This window comes from Balaenoptera acutorostrata, chromosome 12 (genome assembly GCF_949987535.1).
Source record: "Balaenoptera acutorostrata chromosome 12, mBalAcu1.1, whole genome shotgun sequence".
Taxonomy (NCBI): Eukaryota; Metazoa; Chordata; class Mammalia; order Artiodactyla; family Balaenopteridae; genus Balaenoptera; species Balaenoptera acutorostrata.
In genome coordinates, this window is record NC_080075.1 from 9,430,128 (window position 1) to 9,445,599 (window position 15,472).

Here is a 15,472-nt window from a genome sequence, read left to right on the forward strand (position 1 = left end):
GTTGTCGGCAGAATTCAGTTCCTTGTGGTTGTAGAACTGAGGTCCCCGTTTCATTGCTGGCTGTCGGCCAGAAACCTCTCTCAGTTCCCTGAGGTACCCACACTCCTTGTCACCATCTTCAAGCCAGCACTGGTACGTCACATCTCCCTCATGCTTCAGAAATCTGACCTCCTCTCCTACCACCAGTGGAGAAAACTCTGCTTTAATCATGTCATTGGGTCAGCATCACCTGCGTAGTCTCCTTTTTGATTAACTCAGAGTCAGCTGACTAATAATCTCATTACATCTGCAAAATCCCTTTTATCAAGTAGTGCAGATCACAGGTGTGGTATCCTTCATATTCACAGTCACAGAAATTAGGGCAGGAAATTTGAGGGCCTGTTTAGGGTTCTTCCTACACAGGTGTCCTCTAAAATTTTACTTATAATCATTTTTGTAGATAGTATGCAAACTTGTTACTATAAAAAAAACTTTTATCTGGCAAAAAAAAAGATCTTAATAAATTTTGGATTTGAGAGAATGCATTAAGCTTAAATATATAGGCTTCCAAAATAATTAGCTAAATAGCAGATGTCAGAGGGAAGTAAGTGAATGGAGCCTGATTTCCTCTTCCGAGGGTTTTCACTGACTCCTTTGAAGAGATATGACTAAATAACTAATTTTTAGCATATAAATTTATATCAATTATTTCGATTTTTACATTTCTCCTTTCTAAAGTCCTGGCTTCATTGTACGTTGTCATTAAGTAGCAACTTCTAGGGTAAATAATGGCATATAATTTTGGCTTTTTTAAAATTTAAAACTATTTTGTAAACAAGGAATGGATATTCCTTGTTTATAATATCAGCATATTTTGATGATAAAGTTTTAATTTTCTTGTACTCTTGGAAAGCATCCCTTTTCTAAAATATTTTCTAAAACAAGTTTCCCTTGAGTTATTATTTGTTTTACCTAAAAGATATTTCCACAATTTTTATAAATGTGCTGATGGTCTCAAACAATCAGATCCCAGTGCTAAGAGAGACCTAGTCCAGTACCCTCATTATATGAATGAAGAGCTGAACCCCAGAGGGCTTTGCCTGTGGTCATGCAGTTAGGGACAAGAGCCAAGGTGAGGGTCTAGGTGTGCTGTTGGCCTCCCCAGGGATTTGTATCTTATTAAGCTGCAGGGTGGGTCATACACGTTACAGTCTGTGTATGGAGACACACTTAGGTGTAAGTGGAGTCATCCAGCTTTCAGGCATTGCCAAAGTGTAGAGACATGTTGGGTTAAAAGGCAAAATAGTGAAGTGCAATGGAAACAGTTTAAAAGTAGTTCACAACTACACTACAGATTTTATTTTTACCTTGTTAACTTACTTTGCTAATTCAAGCAGTGTTTTGTTGTTTCTAAACATCAAGCTTCACCCTTGGTAGAGGCCAGGGTTTTCACTTTTTTCATGTTCCTGTCACAATACAAAGCAGACCAAATAAATAGCAGAGTTACAAATAGATTCTTACAGGGGCTAGCCAGGTAGACGATGCAGACCAAGTGGAATGAGGGGTGACCTGGAAGAGCACATGTCCCATCCAAAGGCACCAGCCCCCACTCGGCTCCAGCCAGTGGTGGCCATGTGGGAATGTAAGCTCATGCACAGTTCTTCTGATTTTCCAAGATGAGTCGGAAATAGGAATTTTTATAAGATAATAGCTACTGATTTTACAAATTAAAAATGAATTTGACTTTAGAAAAACAGATAGTGTGGACCAAAGAAAGCTAGTTAAAGGCCACCAATTTGACATTTCTGACCTAGGCTTTCCCAGGGACTTATTTCTACAAATGAATCTTATGCAAAGGGAAGTCTTTCTGAAAAATTCTTCAAAAGATAATCTCGATCAAGGGATCAATCTAAGAAGAAGATATAACAGTTGTAAATATTTATGCACCCAACATAGGAGCACCTCAATACATAAGGCAAATGTTAACAGCCATAAAAGGGGAAATCGACAGTAACACAATCATAGTAGGGGACTTTAACACCCCACTTTCACCAATGGACAGATCATCCAAAATGAAAATAAGGAAACACAAGCTTTAAATGATACATTAAACAAGATGGACTTAATTGATATTTATAGGACATTCCATCCAAAACCCGCAGAATACACTTTCTTCTCAAGTGCTCATGGAACATTCTCCAGGATAGATCATATCTTAGGTCACAAATCAAGCCTCAGTAAATTTAAGAAAATTGAAATCGTATCAAGTATCTTTTCCGACCACAACGCTATGAGACTAGATATCAATTACAGGAAAAAATCTGTAAAAAATACAAACACATGGAGGCTAAACAATACGTTACTAAATAACCAGGAGATCGCTGAAGAAATCAAAGAGGAAATCAAAAAATACCTAGAAACAAATGACAATGAAAACACAAAGGCCCAAAACATATGGGATGGGGATGCAGCAAAAACAGTTCTAAGAGGGAAGTCTAGAGCAATACAATCCTACCTCAAGAAACAAGAAACATCTCAAATAACCTAACCTTACACCTAAAGCAATTAGAGAAAGAAGAACAAAAACACCCCAAAGTTAGGAGAAGGAAAGAAATCATAAAGATCAGATCAGAAATAAATTAAAAAGAAATGAAGGAAACAACAGCAAAGATCAATAAAACTAAAAGATGGTTCTTTGAGAAGATAAACAAAATTGATAAACCATTAGCCAGACTCATCAAGAAAAAAAGGGAGAAGACTCAAATCAATAGAATTAGAAATGAAAAAGGAGAAGTAACAACTGACACTGCAGAAATACAAAGGATCATGAGAGATTGCTACAAGCAACTCTATGCCAATAAAATGGACAACCTGGAAGAAATGGACAAATTCTTAGAAAAACACAATCTTCCAAGACTGAACCAGGAAGAAATAGAAAATACAGACAGACCAATCACAAGCACTGAAATTGAAACTGTGATTAAAAATCTTCCAACAAACAAAAGCCAAGGACCAGATGGCTTCACAGGCGAATTCTATCAAACATTTAGAGAAGAGCTAACACCTATTCTTCTCAAGCTGTTCCAAAGTATAGCAGAGGGAGGAACACTCCCAGACTCATTCTGTGAAGCCACCATCACCCTGATACCAAAACCAGGCAAAGATGTCACAGAAAAAAGAAAACTACAGGGCAGTATCACTGATGAGCATAGGTGAAAAAATCCACAACAAAATACAGGTAAACAGAATCCAACAACACATTAAAAGGATTATACACCATGATCAAGTGGGGTTTACCCCAGGAATGCAAGGATTCTTCAGTATATGCAAATCAATCAGTGTGATAAACCATATTAACAAATTGAAAGAGAAAAACCATATGATCATCTCAGTAGATGCAGAAAAAGCTTTTGACAAAATTCAACACCCATTTATGATGAAAACCCTCCAGAAAGTAGGCATAGAGGGAACTTTCCTCAACATAATAAAGACCTATATGACAAACCCACAGCCAACATCATTCTCAATGGTGAAAAACTGAAACCATTTCCACTAAGATCAGGAACAAGACAAGGTTGCCCACTCTCACCACTATTATTCAACATAGTGTTGGAAGTTTTAGCCACAGCAGTCAGAGAAGAAAAAGAAATAAAAGGAATCCAAATTGGGAAAGAAGAAGTAAAACTGTCACTGTTTGCAGATGACATGATAGTATACATAGAGAATCCTAAAGATCCTACCAGAAAACTACTAGAGCTAATCAATGAATTTGATAAAGTAGCAGGATACAAAATTAATGCACAGAAATCTCTGGCATTCCTATATACTAATGATGAAAAATCTGAAAGAGAAATGAAGGAAACACTCCCATTTACCATGGCAACAAAAAGAATAAAATACCTAGGAATAAACCTACCTAAGGAGACAAAAGACCTGTATGCAGAAAACTATAAGACACTGATGAAAGAAATCAAAGATGATACAAACAGATGGAGAGATATACCATGTTCTTGGATTGGAAGAATCAACATTATGAAAATGACTCTACTACCCAAAGCAATCTACAGATTCAGTGCAATCCCTGTCAAGCTACCAATGGCATTTTTCACAGAACTAGAACAAAAAAATTCACAATTTGTATGGAAACACAAAAGACCCCGAATAGCCAAAGCAATCTTGAGAAAGAAAAACGGAGCTGGAGGAATCAGGCTCCCTGACTTCAGACTATACTACAAAGCTACAGTAGTCAAGACAGTATGGTACTGGCACAAAAGCAGAAATATAGATCAATGGAACAGGATAGAAAGCCCAGAGATAGGCTTCCCTGGTGGCACAGTGGTTGAGAGTCTGCCTGCCAATGCAGGGGACACGGGTTCGAGCCCTGGTCTGGGAAGACCCCACATGCCGTGGAGCAACTGGGCCCGTGAGCCATAGCTGCTGAGCCTGTGCGTCTGGAGCCTGTGCTCTGCAACAAGAGAGGACGCGATAGTGAGAGGCCTGTGCACCGCGATGAAGAGTGGCCCCCGCTTGCCGCAACTAGAGAAAGCCCTCGCACAGAAACGAAGACCCAACACAGCCAAAAATAAATAAATAAATTAATTAATTAAAAAAAAAAAGCCCAGAGATAAACCCACGCATGTATGGTCACCTTATCTTTGATAAAGGAGGCAAGAGTATACAATGGAGAAAAGACAGTCTCTTCAATAAGTGGTGCTGGGAAAACTGGACAGCTACATGTAAAATTAGAACACTCCCTAACACTATACACTAAAACTCAAAATGGATTAAAGACCTAAATGTAAGGCCAGACACCATAAAACTCTTAGAGGAAAACATAGGCAGAACACTCCATGACATAATCACAGCAAGATCCTTTTTGACCCCCTCCTAGAAAAATGGAAATAAAAACAAAAATAAACAAATGGGACCTAATGAAGCTTAAAAGCTTTTACACAGCAAAGGAAACCATAAACAAGATGAAAAGACAACCCTCAGAATGGGAGAAAATATTTGCAAACGAAGCAACTGACAAAGGATTAATCTCCAAAATATATAAACAGCTCATGCAGCTCAATATCAAAAAAACAAACAGCCCAATCCAAAAATGGGCAGAAGACCTAAATAGACATTTCTCCAAAGAAGATATACAGATTGCCAATAAACACATGAAAGGATGCTCAACATCACTAATCATTAGAGAAATGCAAATCAAAACTACAATGAGGTATCACCTCACACCAGTCAGAATGGCCATCATCAAAAAAATCTACAAACAATAAATGCTGCAGAGGGTGTGGAGAAAAGGGAACCCTCTTGCACTGTTGGTGGGAATGTAAATTGATACTGCCACTATGGAGAACAGTATGGAGGTTCCTTAGAAAACTAAAAATAGAACTACCATACGACCCAGCAATCCCACTACTGGGCCTATACCCTGAGAAAACCATAATTCAAAAAGAATCATGTACCACCATGTTCATTGCAGCTCTAGTTACAAGAGCCAGGACATGGAAGCAACCTAAGTGTCCATTGACAGATGAATGGATAAAGAAGATTTGGCACATATATACAATGGAATATTACTCAGCCATAAAAAGAAACGAAATTGAGTTATTTGTAGTGAGGTGGGTGGACCCAGAGTCTGTCATACAGAGTGAAGTAAGTCAGAAAGAGAAAAACAAATACCATGTGCTAACACATGTATATGGAATCTAAAATAAAAATGGTTCTGAAGAACCTAGGGGCAGGACAGGAATAAAGACGCAGACATAGAGAATGGACTTGAGGACACGGGAAGGGGGAAGGGTAGGCTGGGACGAAGTGAGAGAGTGGCATGGACTTATATATACTACCAAATGTAAAATAGATAGCTAGTGGGAAGCAGCCGCATAGCACAGGGAGATCAGCTCAGTGCTTTGTGACCACCTAGAGGGGTGGGATAGGGAGGGTGGGAGGGAGACGCAAGAGGGAGGAGATATGGGGTATATGTACATGTATAGCTGATGCAGTTTGTTACAAAGCAGAAACTAACACACCATTGTAAAGCAATTATACTCCAATAAAGGTGTTAAAAAAAAAAAAAGATAATCTCAATGTGTATATAGTCGAAGAACAACTTAAAAGCCAGTCTGTGTTTTCCACTATCAGGAGATAGAATTAAATAGTAAAATAATCTATACCTATCAAAATCTACATTTAGGTACTCTAGATTTAGCTTTAAAAGAGATAGCCAAAATCTATGCTACCTTAAGTTTTTTTTTTTTTTCTTATTCTTCTTCTTGCTTTTCATTTTTATTCCCTACAGTAAGATACTGACTCCAGAAGCTCAAGAAGTGGAGAGGAGAGATGGAATTAACTCTTGGGAGAAGAAATAACCTTATTTCCCCTCCACTTAATTTTATGCCCATCATAAGAGCCTTTGGGGAAAAATGAAAAGAGTTTCTCATGTCCAAGAGAGCAAAACCTTTCTGTATGTTTATCCTAACTCTAATTGCCTTGTCATCTTTAGAATTCCTGGTCAGATCATATTTCTTTGAGAGTAAAACATTTTCTGTAAGTCACTTAAGTTTTTGATTATTAACCAGTATCATCTCTACGTTAACTAACCAGTAGGAAATACAAAGTAGAATAGTTATTATTTAAAAGGCCAAGTGTTACATAACTGTATTTTAACACATACACACATACAAATAATACCCCTTACTAAGGTTGTGATTTTAAGATCACCTGGAAATCAAGAACAAGGGTAATAAAAGGAATGTGGTTGTGTGACAATTTGTTTTTCTATATATAACTCCTAATAATTGTGGTTTATAATTATCTGTTGACTATAATTGTCTAAGTATAATTAAAATTACATAATATTAAGACTGCAGTTTAGGCCTATTCATCTTCATGGCTATACTGCATATTGGCCATAAAATATGTAATGTATGGCTTGTGACAAAAAATACAGATTTTTTTAATACTCTGTAATAGTCAAATTTTAATTACCGTAGAATTGTGGAAATGGGTGCCTTATAGACATTGGTGAGCAAACAAAAAGTATTTTTTCCTTGATTCTGTAGAGACTTTTGTTTGATTACCTTTTCAGGTAAACTAAAGATTAATTAGGATAAACGTTGTTTCAACCTATGGCTAAAATGAAAATGTTTTTACCCATTTATTTTAGTATGCTTAATATAGTAAACAATCTCTTCTCATAGGTTGAAAGTCATTAATGAATATTAATGATTATTTTTTAATTATATGTAGAGACCTGGACATTTTTTGTTCTATTTCTGATATCCATACATGTTAATGGGAATTGAACAAATGTGATATAGCAGTAGCAGTGATATAGCAGGACAGCCTTTCCTTATTGAGTGTTCTTGGCTCCCATGTCAAATATTAGATAACCATATATGCAGAGGTTTATTTCTAGGCTGTCTATTTGTTCCACTGGTCTACATGTTTTATTTTTATGCCAGGACCATACCGTTTTAATTTCTGTAGCTTTATAGTATGGTTCGAAAGCAGGAAGTTTGCTGCCTCCAGTTTTGTTGTTCTTACGATTGTTTTGTGTTTCTATACACATTTTAGGTTTGTTTTATCTCTGTTAAAAATGTCATTGGGATTTTGCATTGATTGCATTGAATCTGTAGATGGGTTTGCTTAGTATGGATATTTTAAAAATATAATTCTTCTGAGCCATGAATAAAGGATATCTTTCCATTTGTCTTTTTCAATTTCTTTTATCAGGGTCTTAACAGTTTTCATTATACAGGATCTTTCACCTCTTTGGATAAATTTATTACTAAGTATTTTATTGTTTTTGATGCTATTGTGAGTAGAATCTTTTTTTTTTTATTTTTCAGATGTTTCATTGTTAGTGTATAGCAACACAACTGGTTTCTGTGTGTTGATTTTATATCCTATAACTTTACAGAATTTTTTGATTAGTTCCAACAGTTTTTTGGTTAAGTCTTCAGGATTTTCTATATATAAGGTCATATCACCTGCAAATAATGACAACTTTTCCTTTCCACTTCTGATGCCTTTTATTTCTTTGTCTTGCCTTAATTGCTTTAACTTAGACCTTCCAGTACTATGTCGAATAAGAGTGGTGAGAGTGGCCACCCTTGTCTTGTTTCTGATTTTAAAGGAAAGCTTTCAAATTTTTATCATTGAGTGTGATGGTAGCTTTGTGTGTTTGTATATGGTCTTTATTATGTTGAGGTGTGCTCCATCTATACCCAATCAGTTGAGGGTTTTTATCATGAAAAGATGCTGTATTTCGTCAAATCCTTTTTTATTGTGTTGCTGAATTCACTTTGCTAATAGTTTTTGAGAACTTTTGCATCTGTATTCATCAGGGATATATAGTTTTCTTGTAGTGTCCTTGTCTGGCTTTGGTATCAAGGTAATGCTGACCTCATAAAATGAGTTTGGAAGTGTTCCCTTCTCTTACTTTTTGGAAGAGTTTGAGAAAGATTGACATTAATTCTTCCTTAAGTATTTGATAGAATTCATAAGTGAAGCCATCTGGTCCTGGAGTTTTCTGTTTTGGGAGGTTTTTGATTACTGAGTCAATCTCCTTACTCATTATTGATCTATTGAGATTTTCTATTTCTTCCTGATTCAGTCTTGGTATGTTGTGTGTTTCTAGGAATTAATCCATTTCTTCTAGGTTATCCAGCTTGTTGGCATAGAATTGCTCATACTGGTATCTTATGATCATGTGTATTTCTGTAGTATGTCTTCTCTTTCATTTCTGATTTTATTTATTTGAGTCTTCTTTTTTCTTGGTTAGTATGGCTCTTGATCTGTCAATTTTGTTTATCTTTTTGAAAAACCGGTTCTTAGTTTTGTTGATTTTTTTTTTCTATTGTTTTTCTGGCCTCTGTTACATTTTATTTCCATTTTGATCTTCATTATTTCTGTCCTGCAAACTTTGGGCTTAATTTGTTCTTTTTCTAGTTCTTTGAGGTGTGAAGTTAGAATGTTTATTTGAGATCCTTCTGTTTTCTTAAAATATGCATTTATTACTATAAACTAAGTTTATCCTTTTCAGAATTGCTTTTGCATCATTCCGTAGATTTTGGTATGTTTTGTTTCCATTTTCATTTGTTCAATGTTATTTTTTATTTCTCTTTTGATTTCTTCTTTGACCCATTGGTTGTTCAAGAGAATGTTGTTTAATTGCCACATAATTGTAGATTTTCCAGCTTTCTTCTTGTTGATTTCTAGTTTAATACCACTGTGGTCTGAGAAAAATACTTGATATGATTTCAAACTTATTCTTCTCTATGTGCACTTGAGAAGAATATGTATTTGCTGCTGTAGGATGGAATGACCTATAAATGTCTGTTAGGTCTATTTGGTCTAATGTATGGTTCAAGTCCAGTGTTTCCTTGTTGATGTTCTGTCTGGATGATCTATCCATTGCTGAAAGTGGGATATCAAAGTCCCCTACTATTATTGTATTCTTGTCTATTTCTCCCTTCAAACCTGTTGATATTTGTTAATATATTTAGGTTCTCCAATGTTAGTGCATATATATTTATAATTATTACATCTTCTTGATGAATTGACCCCTTTATTATTATATAATGACCTTTTTGTCTCTTGTTACCATTTTTTACTTAAAGTCTATTTTGTCTAATATAAGTATAGCTAACTCCATTTTCCTTTGGTTTCCACTTGCATTGAATTTCTTTTTTTTCTTAATTATTTATTTGGCTGTGTTGGGTCTTCATTGCTGTGCACGGGCTTTCTCTAGTTTTGGCGAGCGGGGGCTGCTCTTTGTTGCCATGCACGGGCTCCTCATTGCGGTGGCTTCTCTTGTTGCAGAGCATGGGCTCTAGGCATGTGGGCTTCAATAGTTGTGGCACGAGGGCTCAGTAGTTGTGGCTCGCGAGCTCTAGAGTGCAGGCTCAGTAGTTGTGGCACACGGGCTTAGTTGCTCCCCGGCATGTGGGATCTTCCTGGACCAGGGCTCAAACCTGTGTCCCCTGCATTGGCAGGCGGATTCTTAACCACTGTGCCAGCAGGGAAGTCCTGAATTTCTTTTTCTATCCCTTCACTTTGAGCCTATGTGTTTCCTTAAATCTGAAGTGAGTCTTGGAGGCAACATATAGTTGGGTCTTGTTTTTCTTATCCATCCAGCCTCTCTATGCCTTTGATTGGTGAATTCAATCCATTTACATTAGAGTAATTATTGATATGTAAGGACTTCCCAGTGCCATCTCATTAATGGCTTTCTGTTTGTTTTATATTTCCATTGTTTCCTTTCCCCTCTGTTTCTGCCTGCCTTTGTAAATTGGTGATTTTCCACGGTGTTATATTCTGTTTCCCCTTTCTTTACCTTCTGTGAATCTACTCTAGGTTTTTGCTTTTTGGTACCATGAGGCTTACATAAAATATCTTTAGATAAAACGGTCCATTTTATATCGATAGCAACTTAATTTTGATGTCATGCAAAAGTTTTACCCTTTTACTCCCTCCCTTTAATGTGTTTTGGTGTCATTATTTACCTCTTTTTATATTGTGTATTCATTAACAAATTATAGTCACTGTAATTATTTTTAATAATCTTCTCCTTAAACCTTATACTGTAGTTAAGTGGTTAACACACCATCCTATTACAGAATTAAGTTTTCTGTGTCTGATTGTACATTTACCTTTACTAGAGTGTTGTATACTTTTGTATGTTTTCATGTTGCTGATTAGCATCTTTTGATTTCAGCTTGAAGAACTCTTTTCAGCATTTCTTGCAAGGCAGGTGTAGGGGTGATGAAATCCCTCAGTTTTTGTTTGTCTGGAAAAGTATTTCTCCTTCATATCTGAAGTATAACTTTGCTGAATAGAGTATTTTTGGCTGGCAGGTTTTTTTCAACACTTTGATTTGTCATTCCACTGTCTTCTTGCCAGTAGGGTCTCTGCTGAGAAATTGCTGATTGCCTAATGTGTTTTCTTTGTAGGTTACAATCTTTTTTTCCCTGACTGCTTTTAGGATTCTCTCTTTATCTTTGATTTTTGACACGTTCATTATAATACATCTTGGAGAAAGGCTTTCTGCATTTAGATAATAGGGTAATCTGTTAGCTTCGTGAACTTGGATGTCTAAGTCTCTCCCCAGGTTTGGGAAGTGCTCAGCTATTATTTCTTTAAATAAATTTTCTGCCCCCTTTCCCCTCTCTTCTCCTTCTGGAGCTCTGATTATTCTAATATTTTTTGATGGAACTCCATAGATCACATAGGCTTTCTTCACTCTCTTTCATTCTTTTTTTCTTTGTTCTGTGCTATGTTATTTCAAAATTCCTGCCCTCTAGCTCACTTATTCTATTTTCCATTTTATCTAACCTACTGCAGATGCTCTCCATTGCATTTTTCATTTCATTCATTGAAATCTTTAGCTCCAGAATTTGTTTGGTTCTTTTTTGTGATTTCTTTTTCTTTGGTAAATATCTCATTTTGATCATGTATTTTTTTTAATTTACTTATTTTATTTATTTGTTTTTGGCTGCATTGGGTCTTCGTTGCTGCTTGTGGGCTTTCTCTAGTTGCGGCGAGCAGGGGCTACTCTTCATTGCCGTGCGCGGCTTCTCATTGCGGTGGCTTCTCTCGTTGCGGAGCATGGGCTCTAGACGCGCAGGCTTCAGTAGTTGTGGCACGTGGGCTCAGTAGTTGTGGCTCATGGGCTCTAGAGCACAGGCTCAGTAGTTGTGGTGCACAGGCTTAGCTGCTCCACGGCATGTGGGATCTTCCCAGACCAGGGCTCGAACCCATGTCCCCTGCATTGGCAGGCGGATTCTTAACCACTGCGCCACCATGGAAGCCTGATCATGTATGTTTTTGAGATTTTGTTGGATTATCTTTCTGAGTTTTCTTGTAGCTTGTTGAGTTTCTTCAAAACAGCTATTTTGAATCTTTTATCACCTAGACCACAAAATTCTGTAACTTTGAGCTCACTTGTTGAATTACTGTTCTTTTAGTGATGACATGTTTCTTTGATTTTTCACATTTCTTACAATTTTGTGTCGCTGCTTTTACATTTGAAGTAGCAGTCACCTCCTGAAATCTTTACTAGTTGCCTTCAAATGGGGTGTACTGTTCATTGGTGCTGTTATATGTCTACGGTTTTTCAGAAGGTGGTGGTGCTATAGCTCAAGTTTGTGCTTTCTCCCTTGCCCATGCGTCCTGGTATGTTTTTCTGATAGCAGTCCATGTACCAGACTTGCTCTTGTTCACTTGGGAGTGCACACAAGGAGCCGTCTGCAGAGTTGGGGGAGGTGTGGATTTAGCTCTTGGGGCAGTGGGGGGGGGCCTACAGACCTAGTGGGGAGATCCTCCAGTGAGATACTCCAGAGACTCCTGGATGAACTTCCTGCTGAAGTCCTGAGCACAGTCAGCAGGAACTGCCTACCTTTAATGCCCTTTGATATTTTTATCTGCCTCTTTCCTGATCTCCTACCTCCCCCAGTTATGGAAGTCCCACCTCAGTACTCTGGGTGCTAGTGGAGAGAAACAGGATTGTCCTGCACAGCCGGAGGAGTTGGGCACTCACTCACTGCTCTCCTCCCCCCACCCCCTCATCCCCGCCCAGGAGAGGTCACCATCCCATGCAGTGTTGCCTTAGCATGGGTGGGGGAGTTGGCCCTGGGAAAATTCCTCTTACTATCTCCACTGCAACCAAACTCTTTTTTTTTTTTTCCCTTCCAATGGCATGCTGGAATATCTCCTTGGGAAAGGTAGACTTATGCAAATTATCTTTGTCCATCACTATCTGCCCAGGTCAGCACTCTCCAGGTTTTTTTCCAGCTGCAGTGAAAGGGGTTGGGGCAGGTTCATTTGTCCCACGGCCTGTACAGAAGTCTGTCCACCTGTTTCCAGATGCACAGGTGGGCAAGACAGCTTCCAGATCCTCAGGCATATGGAGCTGGATTCCACAAGTCCCACAGAGGCACTTCTGTTTGTAGATGGATATCTAACCCGTTGTTTTAAAAGGAGGACAAAAAGGAGGAATGTCTTACACCACCATGATGCTGACGTCACTCCTCCAGTTTTAAATAGGATGGTCAGAGTAGGCTTCATTCAGAGGGTGACATTTGAACAGACTTGACGGAGGTAAGGGAGAAGACTATAGGGAGGGAAATGGAATATATGGAAGAAGAACATTCCAGACAGAGGGTTCAAGCAGTAAGGTCTCCAGTGTGGAAACATGACTGGTGTGCAAAGGGGACAGTGTAGCTAGACCAGAGTGAGCAAGGGTGAGAGGAGAAGTAAAGGGGGTGGGAAGGGACAGACTGTGAAGGGTCTTAGAAGCTGTGATAAGGATTTGGGCTCTTATCCTGATTGAAATGGGAGGCCATCACAGATTTTGAGCAGAGGAATGAATGATAGCTTATGTTTTATAAGGATCACTGTTTATCAGAAATAGACTGAAGAAGGGTAAGGGGAGAATCGGGGACACTAGTTACCTTGGCTGTTGCAGGACTTCAGGGCAGCATTACTCTGAGCAGAGTGAAGAAGTGAAGAAGGCTGCATTTGGGATATATTTTCAAGATAGAAATAGGATTTTCTGAGGTGGGATTAACAGAAGGAATAGTCAAGATGGACTCCAGAGTTTTTGTCCTGAGCAGCTAGGAGGACGGAGTTGCCATCAGCTGAGATGGAAAAGGCTGAGGGTGGAGTAGGTTTCGGGAGTGTGGTCAGTAGTTCAGTTTTGGACGTGTTAGATTTGGCATGTCTCCTAGACGTCCAGCTGGGGGTGCCAAGTAGGCAATTGAAGTCTGGTGTATGAGGGAAAGGACTAGACTCAAAATAGAAGTAAAGATGTGAATCCATGGACCCGGGTGAGATCACCAGGGGAGCAAAAGGCCAGGGACTCTGATCTATGGTACAAATACGTGAGACTTTGCTGCAGATAATTTAAAACTAAAGTTAGCACGCCTTGTGTCGTCATCTTCGTTACTTTTTCCTACTGTTTTCTTTTTTTTTTAATCAAACTAAATTTATTTTATTTAGGAAGTTTGTCGTACCAGAGGGAACAAAATGATGAATTGTAGCAAATCTGATGAATTCTTATGGGAAGATTACATTCCTGAGCCTGAGTTTATTGTTCTGTTTCATCACTCTTTTGTTACATTGTTAATTGTCATTTGGAAGTAGATTTTCCCTGTTATTAAAAAAAAAAGAAAAGAAAAGAAAAGATTTGTTCTGTGTGTCTCAGCATCTTCTTAAAGTATCCCAGTCTTTAAGTTATAAAGAGCTGATTGGATATTGGGAACTATCAAAGAGAACCTGTACTCACGTATCCAGGCTCTTTTTTCTCCCAGGATATAATGCTTTCAACAGCTTTCAACAAATACTGAAATCTGTTTTCAAAGAAATCTTTGTACTAATGTATGTTTGTCCATGTAATAGACTGAAGACAGCCACATCTGGCATTCTCAAAGAAGCACATAACTACTAAATGTAATGCTGCAAATCAACTTATTTCCTTTAAAACTTCACTAAATAATTCCAAGGAGTACAATAAGGTTCCTTATCACATATGTGATTTGCAGATCTTTTCTTCTAGTCTGTAGCACGTCTTTTCATCCTCTTTATAAAATCTTTCAAAGAACAGAAGTTTTTAATTTCCACGAAGTCCAGCTTATCAAATTTTTCTTTTATGGGTTATGCTTTTAGACTTGTAGCTAAGAACTATTTGCCTGAACTGAAGTCACAAAGATTTTCTCCAATTTCTATTCCAGAAGTTTAATAGTTTCAGATTTTACATTTAGGTCTGTGATCCTTTTTGAGTTAATGTTTGTTTATGGCGTGAGATATAGATCAAGAGTTATTTTGTTTTGTTTTGCATATGGATATACAGTCGTTACTGTACTGTTGGTTAAAAAGACTATCCTTTCTCACTGAAATACCGCTGCATTTTGTCAAAGTCAATTGACATTGAATATGTGGGTCTGTTTTTTTGGACTTCCCATTACGTTCTAATATGTATCTAATAGATATCTAATATGTCAACCCTTTCACCAATACCACACTGCCTTGATTACAGGAGCTGTTTAGTAGTTCCTGGAATTGCAGTGTGAACCCTTCAGCTTTGTTTTCCTTTTTTAAAATGGTTTTGCTCTTCTTATTCCCTTTTCTTGCCATCTGAATTTTAGAATCAGCTTGTCAATTTCTTTTTTAAAACCCCTTGCTAAGATTTTTTTTAACATTTTTTTCAATTAATCTTAAACATATAAATAAGTACAGATAATCTTGTATTCCTCACCCAGTTTCTCCTAATGCTAACTTCTTATATTGTATAATCATAGTATAATTATCAAAACCAGGAAATTAACATTGGTAAAGTACTGTTAACTAAAAACTTACATGAATTTTAACAGTTTTCTATCAATGTACTTTTTCTGTTCTAGGATCTTATTTCACATTGTATTTAGTTGCATTTAGTTTCTCCTTAGGCTGAAACTTTTATTGCAGTTACGCTGGATACATAAATCAA

At 37.5% G+C, this 15,472-nt stretch overlaps 1 protein-coding gene across 7 annotated transcripts in view; it reads left to right on the forward strand.

Annotated features, from left to right (window-relative positions):
• The window catches only part of TMEM131 (transmembrane protein 131), a 190,893-nt gene that overhangs the window by 94,263 nt on the left and 81,158 nt on the right, over positions 1 to 15,472 (forward strand). The window lies entirely within an intron of this gene.